This window comes from Anolis sagrei, chromosome 3 (assembly GCF_037176765.1).
Source record: "Anolis sagrei isolate rAnoSag1 chromosome 3, rAnoSag1.mat, whole genome shotgun sequence".
Taxonomy (NCBI): domain Eukaryota; kingdom Metazoa; phylum Chordata; class Lepidosauria; order Squamata; family Dactyloidae; genus Anolis; species Anolis sagrei.
Window position 1 is genome coordinate 12,625,191 of NC_090023.1, and position 12,897 is coordinate 12,638,087.

Sequence of the window (12,897 nt, forward strand, 5' to 3'; positions counted from 1 at the left end):
GATTCCTCTGGATGAGCAGGCATGATCAAACCTCAGCCCTCCGGGTGTTTTGGACTTCAACTCCTATCATTCTTAACAGCCGGAATCTGTGGGAAAAAATTACACCAGGTGAAACTCGAGAGGAGAAAATTGGGAAAGGAGAGGAATGCATTTTTATTTCTTTTATGTTTATATGATCCATTAATCCACCTATATTATTACATTTCAAACTCATTCTCCATTCTAAATTATCCATCCCCCTGCCTCTTCTCCCCAAATTATAATACAGAAAGCAACTTCTATCCTGTGAATCTTCTTCCCATTGCCATTTTAGTTCTACACCAATGTACCTTATTATTAATATGAAGTTCATCCATTATTAATCCAAATGTTCACTTGTGAATTATGAAATTTAGATCCAGTATTCTTTTGAAACACAAAAAGTACCATCAAATAACATCCCCTGCGAAACGTGGACTGTCTACAGACGTCACATGCAACTCCTGGAACGATTCCATCAGCGCTGCTTCCGGAAAATCCTACAAATCTCTTGGGAAGACAGGCGGACAAAGGTCAGCGTGCTGGAAGAAGCAAAGACCACCAGCATTGAAGCGATGGTCCTCTGCCATCAACTCCACTGGGCCGGCCACATTGTCCGGATGCCTGACCACCATCTCCCAAAGCAGTTGCTCTACTCTGAACTTAAGAATGGAAAACAGAACGTTAGTGGACAGGAAAAGAGATTTAAAGATGGCCTCAAAGCCAACCTTAAAATCTCTGGCATAGACACTGAGAACTGGGAAGCCCTGGCCCTTGAGCACTCCAGCTGTAGGTCAGCTGTGACCAGCAGTGCTGCAGAATTCGAGGAGGCACGAGTGGAGGGTGAAAGAGAGAAACGTGCCAGGAGGAAGGCGCGTCAAGCCAACCCCGACTGGGACTGCCTTCCACCTGGAAACCAATGCCTTCACTGTGGGAGAAGATGTGGGTCAAGAATAGGGCTCCACAGCCACCTACGAATCCACAAGGAAACCCATCATGGAAGACCATCTTACTCGTCCAACGAGGGATCGCCTAAGTAAGTAAGTAAGTAAGTAAGTAAGTACCATCAAATAAGTCTGCTTTTATATCTTATTTAGCTAATCAACTTTGTATATTGTTTCTCTAATATAGCAATGGCCCATATCCTGTTTTGATAAGGCTCTTGTCTTTTCCAGGTTTTCACTGTTTCTAATATCTCTGTACATAACATAACATAACATAACATAACATATTGATTCAGCCATATTTTCTTCTCATTTTCAAGTATGAGAAGTAATGCTCCTCTAAAATGAACCTGTTCTCTCAACATTTAACTTTCCCAGATCTGCATACCTTTGAACATATTAGCCACATATTACTGCAATCGGTTATTTCACCATGTCCAGGACAAGAATGAGATGTTCTTTGTTTCAGCTCAACTAATAGAAAGAGGTGTTGTTTTTTAAGCTGTCACTCGGGTACATCCAGGTCAAATAATCAGTGGGGAATGTAATTCTGGGTTGGGCAGAACCAGGCTGAACAACACTTGCTTTCTCAGCTTTCCTTTATATACTACTATCTTGAAAGGCCATATACGAAAGAACAGTGGCAGAGATGTAAACAACATTCATAATTATTTGGTTTTTTTGACTGTCAAGAAACCTTACTTACTTACATACTTAGGCAATTCCTCGTTGGACGAGTAGGATAGTCTTCCAGGATCAGTATTCTTGTGGATCCGTAGGTGGCTGTGGAGCCCTATTCTTGACCCGCATCTTTTCCCACAGTGAGGGCATTGGTTTCCAGGTGGAAGGTGGTCCTGGTCGGGGTTGGCTTGATGTGCCTTCCTCTTGGCACATTTCTCACTTTCACCCTCCATTTGTGCCTCCTCGAATTCTGCAGCACTGCTGGTCACAGCTGACCTCCAGCTGGAGCGCTCAAGGGCCAGGGCTTCCCAGTTCTCAGTGTCTATGCCAGAGTTTTTAAGGTTGGCTTTGAACCCATCTTTAAATCTCTTTTCCTGTCAAGAAACCATAATGAGAAGAATCCTAAATAGATGAGAATTTCTGCAGTGAAAAATTTGTAAATTGCAGTATTATTCTTGCAGAAATTTCTATGCAGAAAACAAGATAAGTAAAAGTATTATTTGCCATGTAAAAATTCTGATCCCACAAAACTGCTGCAATTGGAGAAATGCTGTTTTCTGGAATTTATTGTGCAATGGGAAGAAAATTATTAAAATTACTATTTGCTTCCTTTGAGAAGAAATTTGGTGAAGAATTGCAAAGTTGGAGGAGCAGGGTAACAAAGTTCAACTCCCTCAGTGATCAAAATAATTTAAAGGTGGGATATTATAAAGAAGTGCACTAATCTTGAAATTTCCAATTCTATCCTGGGCATGGATTTTCTATTTTATTGGGGGGGGGGGGAGAGAGAGTGAAAATATTTACTGTGTGTTTTAAGCTTCTCCAGAATATACGATGCCCCCAATTTCACCACTATATCACTGGAACTGGACAGAGACAAAAGAGCAGAACATTTATTTTTCAAATTGGTCACACCATGATATTTCGATGCAGCCTCCCTGCCATTTTAATGCTGATGAAGGTTATGATCCACCTTTTTGTTGAACAATAGATTAGGGGTTAATCTCGAAGAGGGAGAAAGGTCTGTTTTCAGCATTCTCTCTCTGGTATTATTTTGGATTTTCAATTGCATGGGGAATTAAAGGTCAGCTGCTCATATTGGAAAGCAGTACATATTAAATGCTGGGGGGCTTAAAGTCAAAACACCTGGAGTGGCACAAAGGTAATGCTAATAATGCCCAGTTTTTTAAAAAAAATAGAATTGGCCTATACAAATATCTTTTGAGGACCATGGTATCATAGTGTAGCACAATACTATCTATTCCAACCTGATTCTACCATGAACAGTCAAAATCCTCTTGACAGATGGACATCCAGTCTGTATTTTAAAAGCTCCAAAAAAGGAGACTCTATCACACTCCGAGGCAGTATATTATACTGCTATCACCTCTTACCACCAGGAAATCTTGCATCCAAGCACTCGAATACCCTTTCACCCAGCAGCACAACAAAGTCCAGGGATCCAATAATAAAATGTTTATTAAGAAAGTAGATAAAAAGAGGGGGAGGCAAATCCAAAAGTACAGTCAGAATAAAGGATGCAATGCACAAAAGAGTCAAAGATCAGTAGCAGTAGTTCAAAAATGCAAGGTTAATCACCAAAACCATGGAATCTTAAATCACAACATTAATCCAAAGTTATATCCATTAACATGAAAAGAGAAACTCTCCAAGGTAAATCCTTCAAAGGTACATAGACATAGACAGGAACATGAAACAGGAATCTTGACAAATCAGGAACCATGATCTTGGAATCATGAACAGAAGAACTATTCCCAATAGCAATGTTGTCTCCTCTGAAAGGTCTAAAACTAAATTACTAATTTAAGCCCACCAAGGCACTCGTAGCACACCTTAACACACCTACACTTCAAAGTCCTATCTCTAATTATTTGGGAATGCCTTAATTGCCTGCTTTTCACACCTTGTGTCCTGAGGTCTAATCTATATTCCCTTGAGAACTCTTCAGCTCACTACCTATGAGGATGCTTGCCATAGATGCAGGCGAAACGTCAGGAGAGAATGCCTCTAGACCATGGCCATATAGCCCGAAAAAACCTACAACAACCCAGTGATTCCGGCCATGAAAGCCTTCGACAACTCTTCAGCTTCCCAAGGCTATTTTCTGCAGGAGCTGGTCGTTTCACTTTCCCTTGTTGTCTGAGAGTGAGCTAAATAATGTGAATCCAAAACATCACTCTTGTTTATCTGCAACTCCTCCCGCACAGACTGCTCGCTTGGAAACCCATCATCCCCTTTATCCTCTGAACATTCAGAGAAATCTTCTGAGACTTGCCTGATTGTTAGCAGTACTAAACAAAATAGACCAATGGTGTTGGGATGAAGCTTCTCTTAATTAGATGAAATCTATTTTCCTATAGTTTAAGTACATTGTTCTGCCTTATACTCTGGGGCAGCAGAAAACTAGATGGCTCCAGCTTCAAGAAGATAACCTTTCAAACATTTAAACCTGGCTGTTTAAACCATGTCCCTTCTTAACGTTCTCTTCTCCAGGCTAAACATACCAACTTTCTAAGCCTGTCATCATAGGGTATGATTTTCAGACCTTTGGTTAGTCACTCTCCTCTGACCATATTCCAGTTTGTTTTTTATCTTTCTTGAATTGTGGAACTATTACTTCTCTCAATCTTAGACATTGTACTCCTATTGATGTAATCCAGAATGGTATTTTTGTTTACCTCCTGGCTTACACTGTTCACTCATGTTCTGCTTGTGGTCTACTTATTTCCTTCTGCTTATTTCCTCCAATTGTCCCAGTTTGGCAGGAGCAGTCTTAACAAACTCTTTATTATCTCATTTTTCCAACCACTTTTAAAATGTCCTAGTTTCTTTCTCCCCCTCTCCGCCCTTGGTGTAGATGCACAGTTTTTCCTTTCTCTCCAACTTTCTTCAGTGGCTGCAAACAGTTCCAAAAACAAAAGCAGTTTGCACTGATTCAGATTAGCAGAAAGAGATGACAGGAAATCAGAGTCAGTACTTGGATGAAAGAACAGTAGGATATACCTGGGGATCCCCACTTAGGGTGACAAAAGATCCTTCTTAAATCCCTGAAAAGCCAATGACAGCCTGAGTTAGCAGGGCTAAACAAGATAGAGCAATGGTGTTGGGATTTTACCACACAAGGTAGGCAAACTGTCAGCACTGGATGCATCTGTCTGCTTTCTCCATGATTCTCCCATGTCTAGCTATGAATGGGTAAAAGCCATCAATGGTTCTCATTTCCAAAACATACCTACCTTGGACTTCTGTGTTGGCATACCAGAAGTAAAGTGACAACATGATATGGGATTCACCTCCTCCCCCCCCCCCTCAAAATTCCAGCTTGCAGATTTCCCTCTTCTCAAATGGAAAAGTTTCACTAAACAATTTTTAAGAGGGGGGGGGGGGCAGGAAGATGGTGTTAAAAGTGTGTGAGACAGTATGCTTCTGAGACTCCAGATTTGTGAATTGGCACAATCATGCTAATGAAGAGAGATGTGATATTGAGGATGCTCAACACCACATGTATCCACTACAAAATGCAACTTTCGTAGAATGGCACATCTGACCTCAGTCCAAGGCTCAGTCCTGTGATTTTATCCTTTCAGTCATGGCACTGTGGTTTGCAAGATATGAACTCTACTAACAGCGTTTCTCAGAAACCTTTCCTGAGCCAAGCCTGTATGAGTAATATGGAGATTCTCACAGCAATGTGGAATTAATGCAGTCTAACACCACTTTTACTCTCATGGCTTAATGTTATGGATTCATGCGGGTTATAGTTTTATCAAATCTTTAGCCTTCTCTGCCAAGTAGTGCTGGTGCCTCATCAAACTACAATTCCGTGATTCTATAGGATTAAGCCATGGCAGTTAAATTGGCACAAAATTGCATGAATTCTACAGTGTAGATCAGGGGTCTCAAATTTTTAAAGCTGAGGGCTGGTTCACATTCTTTCAGACTGTTGGGAAGGCAGACTATATTTGGGGGGGAGGGAATGAACTCATTCCTATGCACACTCCACATATCTTATCTGTAATGCGAGGAAAAAAACATGAAAGACCAATAACAATTTTAAAACTTACCAGTTGTTCAATGCAGACCTGCTTTTGGCTAATTAGAAGTGTTGTTGTTGTGTGCCTTTAAATTTATTTATTTGTTTTGTGTCAAAAACACTGCTTAAATAAATAAGTATAAAACTGGAAAAAAAATAGAGGGAACACAAGCAGCTAAATAATTTTAGACCAAAAACAGCAATATCACTGTAGTTTTAAACAGTTATTCCTTTGTGCATGAGGCAGAGCATTGTGGGCAAGCATAAAGATGCTGAGTTGTTCTGCTTCACAGTCACACAAGGTGTGGGATTCTTTAAAGTAGTGCCATTTTGCCAGGTTGTCTTTTGATCTGGCCATCCCACTTCTGAGTCTGTTCAGGGATTTCCACATTGCCCATTCTTGGTTTGTCAAAGGAGGAAGACCCTTATGGTGGGCCATCCAGTTGGAATTGCCTGATTTTGCTGCCCACAGGGATACGCTATTGTTGCTGGAGGAACATTAAGAGGAGTGGTGGTTCTCATGAAACTTTTCCTTGATTTGAGTCTACTGGGAAGAGGATGATATCCATGCAGTGGGTGGCTTTCACAGTATCCATCCTTATTTCTCTCACAATTGGCAGCAACTTCCCATCCCACAACATCCCTTCAAGTCATTTCAGGTGAATTACCTTGGAGGAATGCATCTGGCTCGTTGACCTTAGTTTGGGGACTCCTGGTGTAGATGCACCCTTAAAAGTCTGCCTCAATATAGATGAATCTTTTGGTCTTGGGACTTCAGATTCATAGCTTTGATTCAAAATGTAGAGCCAACAAAATTCTCAACCATATCTATCTTCTTATCCCAAAGAAGAATAGATGGTTCTCTGAGGTTGTTTCATCTCTTGTCTTAAGCTTGCAACATAAAAGTCTCTTAGGACAGCTGATAAAACGAACCTGAAGCAGTTAATCTATAGACTTTGAAAAGAAACAGTTCAAGAACTCATAATTTATGTGATACAATGAACCAGGATGACATTTCATGTAATGAATCAGGACTTCCCTTTCAGAACTTTCTTTTCAATTTGACAGATTCATGAGGTTTGGAAACATTGCCTCAATTGATTTCGTCAGTGTTGCGTTTTAAACAGTGGTGATTTAGTCTAATACATTGTCATGTACTCTGGTGGGGAAATGCAAATCCTTTCTTTTCCTCCCCAGAATCCATTGGCACATATGGACCATTCAATTCCCAAGAGGTGCATCTGAATGTAGAAGAAAGAACCTCTTCATGTGCATCGTATTTAGAGGTAACAACATTTGTATGCCTATACTTACTGATCACTTCCTTTTGCTGGTTTCTACTTGCTTCCTGTATCTTTCTAATATTGTAAGTAAAGTAACATACACATACACACACACACACACACACACACACACATATATATTAGGGTTGTTTGATCACAGAAAAAAAATAGTTCAGAACTCGTTTGGATGTAGGGGGTGCTGGCAACTCGGTTCGGAAATGATTTCTGAAATTTCCCAGAAAAAAAAGTTGGAATTTTCCAAATCGCTTCGTTAATGGTGGGCCCTATTGCGCAAAACGCAAAAAAAACTGCAAATGGAACAGGGAAAACTTCTGGAGATTCCTTCTCCCACATTTTTGACTGCTAATGACAAAACTTGCCACAGTGAACAGAAATTTTGAACAGATAAAAGCAGATTTGTACTTCCTACAAGCACAGTGTGTTTCCCAAAGCAGGGACGCCTCAAGGCAAGTAGTGTTGGGTGGTTCACAAAGGTAATTTTGAACAGATAAAAGCTGATTTCTATCTCCCACAAGTAAAAAAGTACAAAAAAGTAGTGTGCAACCCCAAGCAAAGATATTATTATTAGAAATTATTATTACAAATAATTTGAAATTGTTAGCAGATAAGGGGATTCCAAAAGTTCAAAGGGACTTTCTGGGATCCCAAAATCCAAGGTCTCTAGAAAGTTTAATTCAATTGGCAGACAGTTGCAGGCAAGAGAAGAACACTTCTCCCAGTTGCCCTTTTGTCCTCTCACATATTTATACATGGCTATCATATCTCCTCTCAGCCTTCTCTTCTTCAGGCTAAACATGCCCAGCTCCTTAAGCCGCTCCTCATAGGGCTTCTTCTCCAGACCCTTGATCATTTTAGTTGCCCTCCTCTGGACACATGCCAGCTTGTCATTATCTCTTTTCAATTGAGGTGCCCAGAATTGGACACAATATTCCAGATGTGGTCTAACCAAGGCGGAATAGAAGGGTAACATGACTAGACACTATACTCCTATTGATGCAGGCCAAAATCTCATTGGCTTTTTTTGCTGCCACATCACATTGTTGGCTCATGTTTAACTTGTTGTCCACGAGGACTCCAAGATCTTTTTCACACGTACTGCTCTTGAGCCAGGCATTGTCCCCCATTCTGTATCTTTGCATTTCGTTTTTCCTGCCTAAGTGGAGTATCTTGCATTTGTCACTGTTGAACTTCATTTTGTTAGTTTTGGCCCATCTCTCTAATCTGTCAAGATCGTTTTGAATCCTGCTCCTGTCCTCTGGAGTATTGGCTATCCCTCCCAATTTGGTGTCATCTGCAAACTTGATGATCCTGCCTTCTAACCCTTCATCTAAATCATTAATAAAGATGTTGAACAGGACTGGGCCCAGGACGGGACCCTGTGGCACTCCGCTCGTCACTTCTTTCCAGGATGAAGAGAAAGCATTGGTGAGCATTGGTGAGCACCCTCTGGGTTCGTCCATTTAACCAATTACAGATCCACCTCACCGTAGTTGCCAGAAGGTCATGGGGGACCTTGTCGAAGGCCTTACTGAAATCTAGGTACACTACATTCATGGCATTCCCTGCATCTACCCAGCTTGTAACTCTATCAAAAAAAGAGATCACATTAGTCTGGCATGACTTGTTTTTGATAAATTCATGTTGATTATTAGTGATGTCACGACTGGACTTACTGTCAGGGGAAAACCTTTACCTTTACCTAGAGTCACCTTGAAGGACTTAGAAATTCCTAGAAGGGTGTTCTCTTGGATAATACAAATCACTACTCGCCCTATGCACTTTAGTCATTGGGCCTATCCTCCAAACTGTTGTGCATCAGGCCACCCATCCATATCGAGGCATGAATTATGTTATTGCTGTTGATTTTGATGCTTGTTTTATATTTTGTATAATGTTGTTTTAAATTGTTGTTTTGCACTTTAATGTGCTATGTTTTAACTGTTATTTGGGCTTGGCCCCATGTAAGCTGTCCCGAGTCCCTTTGGGGAGATGGAGGTGGGGTATAAAAATAAAGTTGTTGTTGTTGTTGTTGTTGTTGTTGTTGTTGTTGTTAGATGCATTTTTTCACTTTATCTATGAGCCTTGTGTCCCTAATGTCCATAAAAGTGGAGAGCAAATTCCAGAAATGCATATGTTTGCTCTCTCATGGCCTTCTCTAATATTATCTTTTCCCCTCAATTCAGAGATCTTGACGCAGGGCATTCTCTCTTCAATGATAACATCAGGGAAGAAATATATATCTGCATAAAATCAGTAGGTGGGACTATATCTTGAGTGCCAAGGGTTCTGATGGAACAACCCTGGGATGACCAGATTATTTTCCTAAGTAAATCTTAGAATGTTTTATGTATTGGTATTTTTTGCAGGCCCCCAGATATTGGCAGCAAAATGAAGGCTGACCTTTCTTTTCCTTAGCTGACACTACTTTCACAGAGAGTCGATAGCATCTTTGCAAACACTAAAAAGTATAAGTAAGCAAACAGAATACATTGTAAGGGTTGTGATTAAATTTCTCTACAGTGGCATTTCCGAATGCCTGGAGCAAAGGCTTTGTCACTGAAAAGAAGGGAAGGAAAATGCTTGGCACTAGGATGACCCACAAAAGATGAGATGAGTGGACGAATAAAACACAAAAGTATGGCACAGCTGTCTTCAGTATCGTTCTATTTTATATACACTATATGCTCAAGTATAAGTCAACCTCAGATATGTCAAGGACAGGTTTTGGGGCCAAAATTATGGATTTTGATATGAACTGAGGATAAGTTGAAGGTCATTCCATGGAGAAGGAAAAGCACCAATGACTGGTGCTTTCAATCATGGACTGCCTCATTTGATTGGTGCAAATCATGTCATTGGTCCATGGACTTCCAGATGTTTTTTCCATGGTTGGAGCAACTTGAGAAAATGCAAGTTGCTTCTGATATGAGAGAATTGGCTGTCTGCAAGGACGTTACCCAGGGGATGCCCAGATGTTTGATGTTTTACTATCCTATGGGAGGCGCCTCTCATGTCCCTTCATGGGCAGCTGGAGCTGACAGATGGAGCTCAAACCACTCTCAAAAGTGAATGTTTCAAGTGACCATCTTGATTAGCATACAATGGGCTCACTGTGCCTGGAGCAAACTTTTGTTGAGAGGTAATTAGATGTCCCTGCTGTTGCAATTGCAATTTTAGAGTTTTTTTAATACTGGTAGCCAGATTTTGTTCATTTTCATGTCTCTTCCTTTCTGTTGAAATTGTCCACATGTTTGTGGATTTCAATGGCTTCTCTGTGTAGTCTGACATGGTGGTTGTGAGAGTGGTCCAGCATTTCTGTGTTCTCAAATAATATGCTGTGTCCAGGTTGGTTCATCAGGTGCTCTGCTATGGCTGACTTCTCTGGTTGAAGTTGTCTGCAGTGCCTTTCATGTTCCTTGATGCGTGTCTGGGCAATGCTGCTGTGTTTGGTGGTCCCTATGTAGACTTGTCCACAGCTGCATGGTACTCCTGCAGAAGTGAGAGGATCCCTCTTGTCCTTTGCTGAATGTAGCATTTTGTTGGATTTTCTTGGTGGGTCTGTAGATAGTTTGCATGTTGTGTTTCCTCATCAGCTTCCCTATGCGGTCAGTGGTTCCCTTGATGTATGAACCATGAAAATGAACAAAATCTGGCTACCAGTATTAAAAAAATCTAAAATTGCAACAGCATAACAACAGAGAGAAAGCAGGCAGGGACATCTAATTACCTCTCAACAAAAGTTTGCTCCAGGCACAGTCAGCCCATTGTATGCTAATCATAGAATCATAGAATCAAAGAGTTGGAAGAGACCTCATGGGCCATCCAGTCCAACCCCCTCCCAAGAAGCAGGAATATTGCATTCAAATCACCCCTGACAGATGGCCATCCACCCTCTGCTTAAAAGCCTCCAAAGAAGGAGCCTCCACCACACTCCGGGGCAGAGAGTTCCACTGCTGAATGGCTCTCACAGTCAGGAAGTTCTTCCTCATGTTCAGATGGAATCTCCTCTCTTGTAGTTTGAAGCCATTGTTCCGCGTCCCAGTCTCCAAGGAAGCAGAAAACAAGCTTGCTCCCTCCTCCTTGTGGCTTCCTCTCACATATTTATACATGGCTATCATATCTCCTCTCAGCCTTAGTTTTCCTCCTCCTCCTCCTCCTCCTCCTCCTCCTCCTCCTCCTCCTCCTCCTCCTCCTCCTCCTCCTCCTCTTCTTCTTTGAAAAAATCTATCTGTAATGCACATTGGGAAAAAAGTATTAACAAAACTGACACCAAGAACATGGAGTTCTTTTGACAGTAGTCATTAAAAAGATTTAATGAAATTACCAAGACTTGTTCCAAAGCCAGTCTGGGAGGTTTTTTATATTCAGTCTGCTCATTGATGCTTAGATTTTTTAAGAAATAAAATGAAATAAAAACACATGCAGATGGAAGTTTTATTGATACCTATTGAAAGAACAAACTAAGATCACTGAAAAGTCTCGATGCAAGTAGGGGTCCTATGAAGCCAAGACTTCATGCTGAGTTAAGAAAGGGGATGAAAAGCAAAAGAAATTAAGATGGTGAAATGGATAGAGATATGTTCGCGGCCAATGTTTTTGCCTTGCCTATGTAAATCAAATCAAAATCTTCCAACTCAAATGCTATTTTAGAGAGAACAAACTATTTCCCTCTAGTTGAAAGGGTCCTGTTTTATTCTGGAAGGAATTGAAGTCCCTGGTGGTAGAATGGGTTAAACCCTTGTGTGGGCTGACCAAAAGATCACCTCTTAACAAAAGTTTGCTTTAGGCACTGTCAGGCCATTATATGCTAATCAAGGTGGTCAGTTGAAACATTCACACCTAGCTCCAGCAGACAAGAGTCCTTTGTCCCACCCTGGTCATTCCACAGATATATAAACCTTTTTTCCTAGTTCCAACAGACCTCACAACCTCTGAGGATGCTTGCCACAGATGCAGGCAAAACGTCAGGCAAAAATGCCTCTAGACCATGGCCATATAGCCCGAAAAAACCTACAACAACCCAGTGATTCCGGCCATGAAAGCCTTCGACAATATAAAAGATCAGCAGTTTGAATCCAGGGAGTGGGGTGAGCTCCTGTCTGTCAGCTCCAGTTTATGCAGAGACATGAGCAAAGCCTCCCACAGGATGGTAAAACATCCAGGCATCCCCTAGGCAGCATCCTTGCAGATGGCCAATTCTCTCACACCAGAAGTGACTTGCAGTTTCTCAAGTTCTGACATGAAAAAAATCCCGTTTTTAACTCACTATTCCAGACTCAAGGCTGCATGTTCTTCAGTGGTGCCTGACTATTCACCAAAACCTTCTATATACTAGTTTCTTCACTGAGATTACAGAAAGAAGCACAAGGCACCCCCAAACCTTGCACATTGACATAATTATCAGGGCCATAACACATGCACAATTGGTTGTGAAATGCCAGTACTCAGCAAAAGAGTGATGTTCTGTACCACAATTTAACTGGTCTTCCCGCCCAGGTCATCTCTATATTAGGTGTATGTGTTGTTGTTGTTGTTGTTGTTGTCCGGTCTTCTCTACAAGCAGCAGCCTGGCAGGAGCAGTTCCCAAAAAAGAGAAGCCACCACAAGTGTGTGATGAGAACAGATACAGAGCTCTCTTCTCTTGAGTGGTTGAGATCTGTCATTTATTTTATAGCATACTTAAAATAACATAAAATATTGAAGTTTTTGCATAATCACCATCAATAGTGGGGCATATCCCAGAATACCCTGGACTGACAAGAAACAACGTAGTTTGATTTAGTGTTTACAATGTTTACATATGGTGGTTTTGCTCATTAAATAGAATTTTCTGTGCAAAAAAACCTCCAATGTTTTTGTGCAAATTTGTGTGCAATAAAAACTGTTTCTTTTGCAG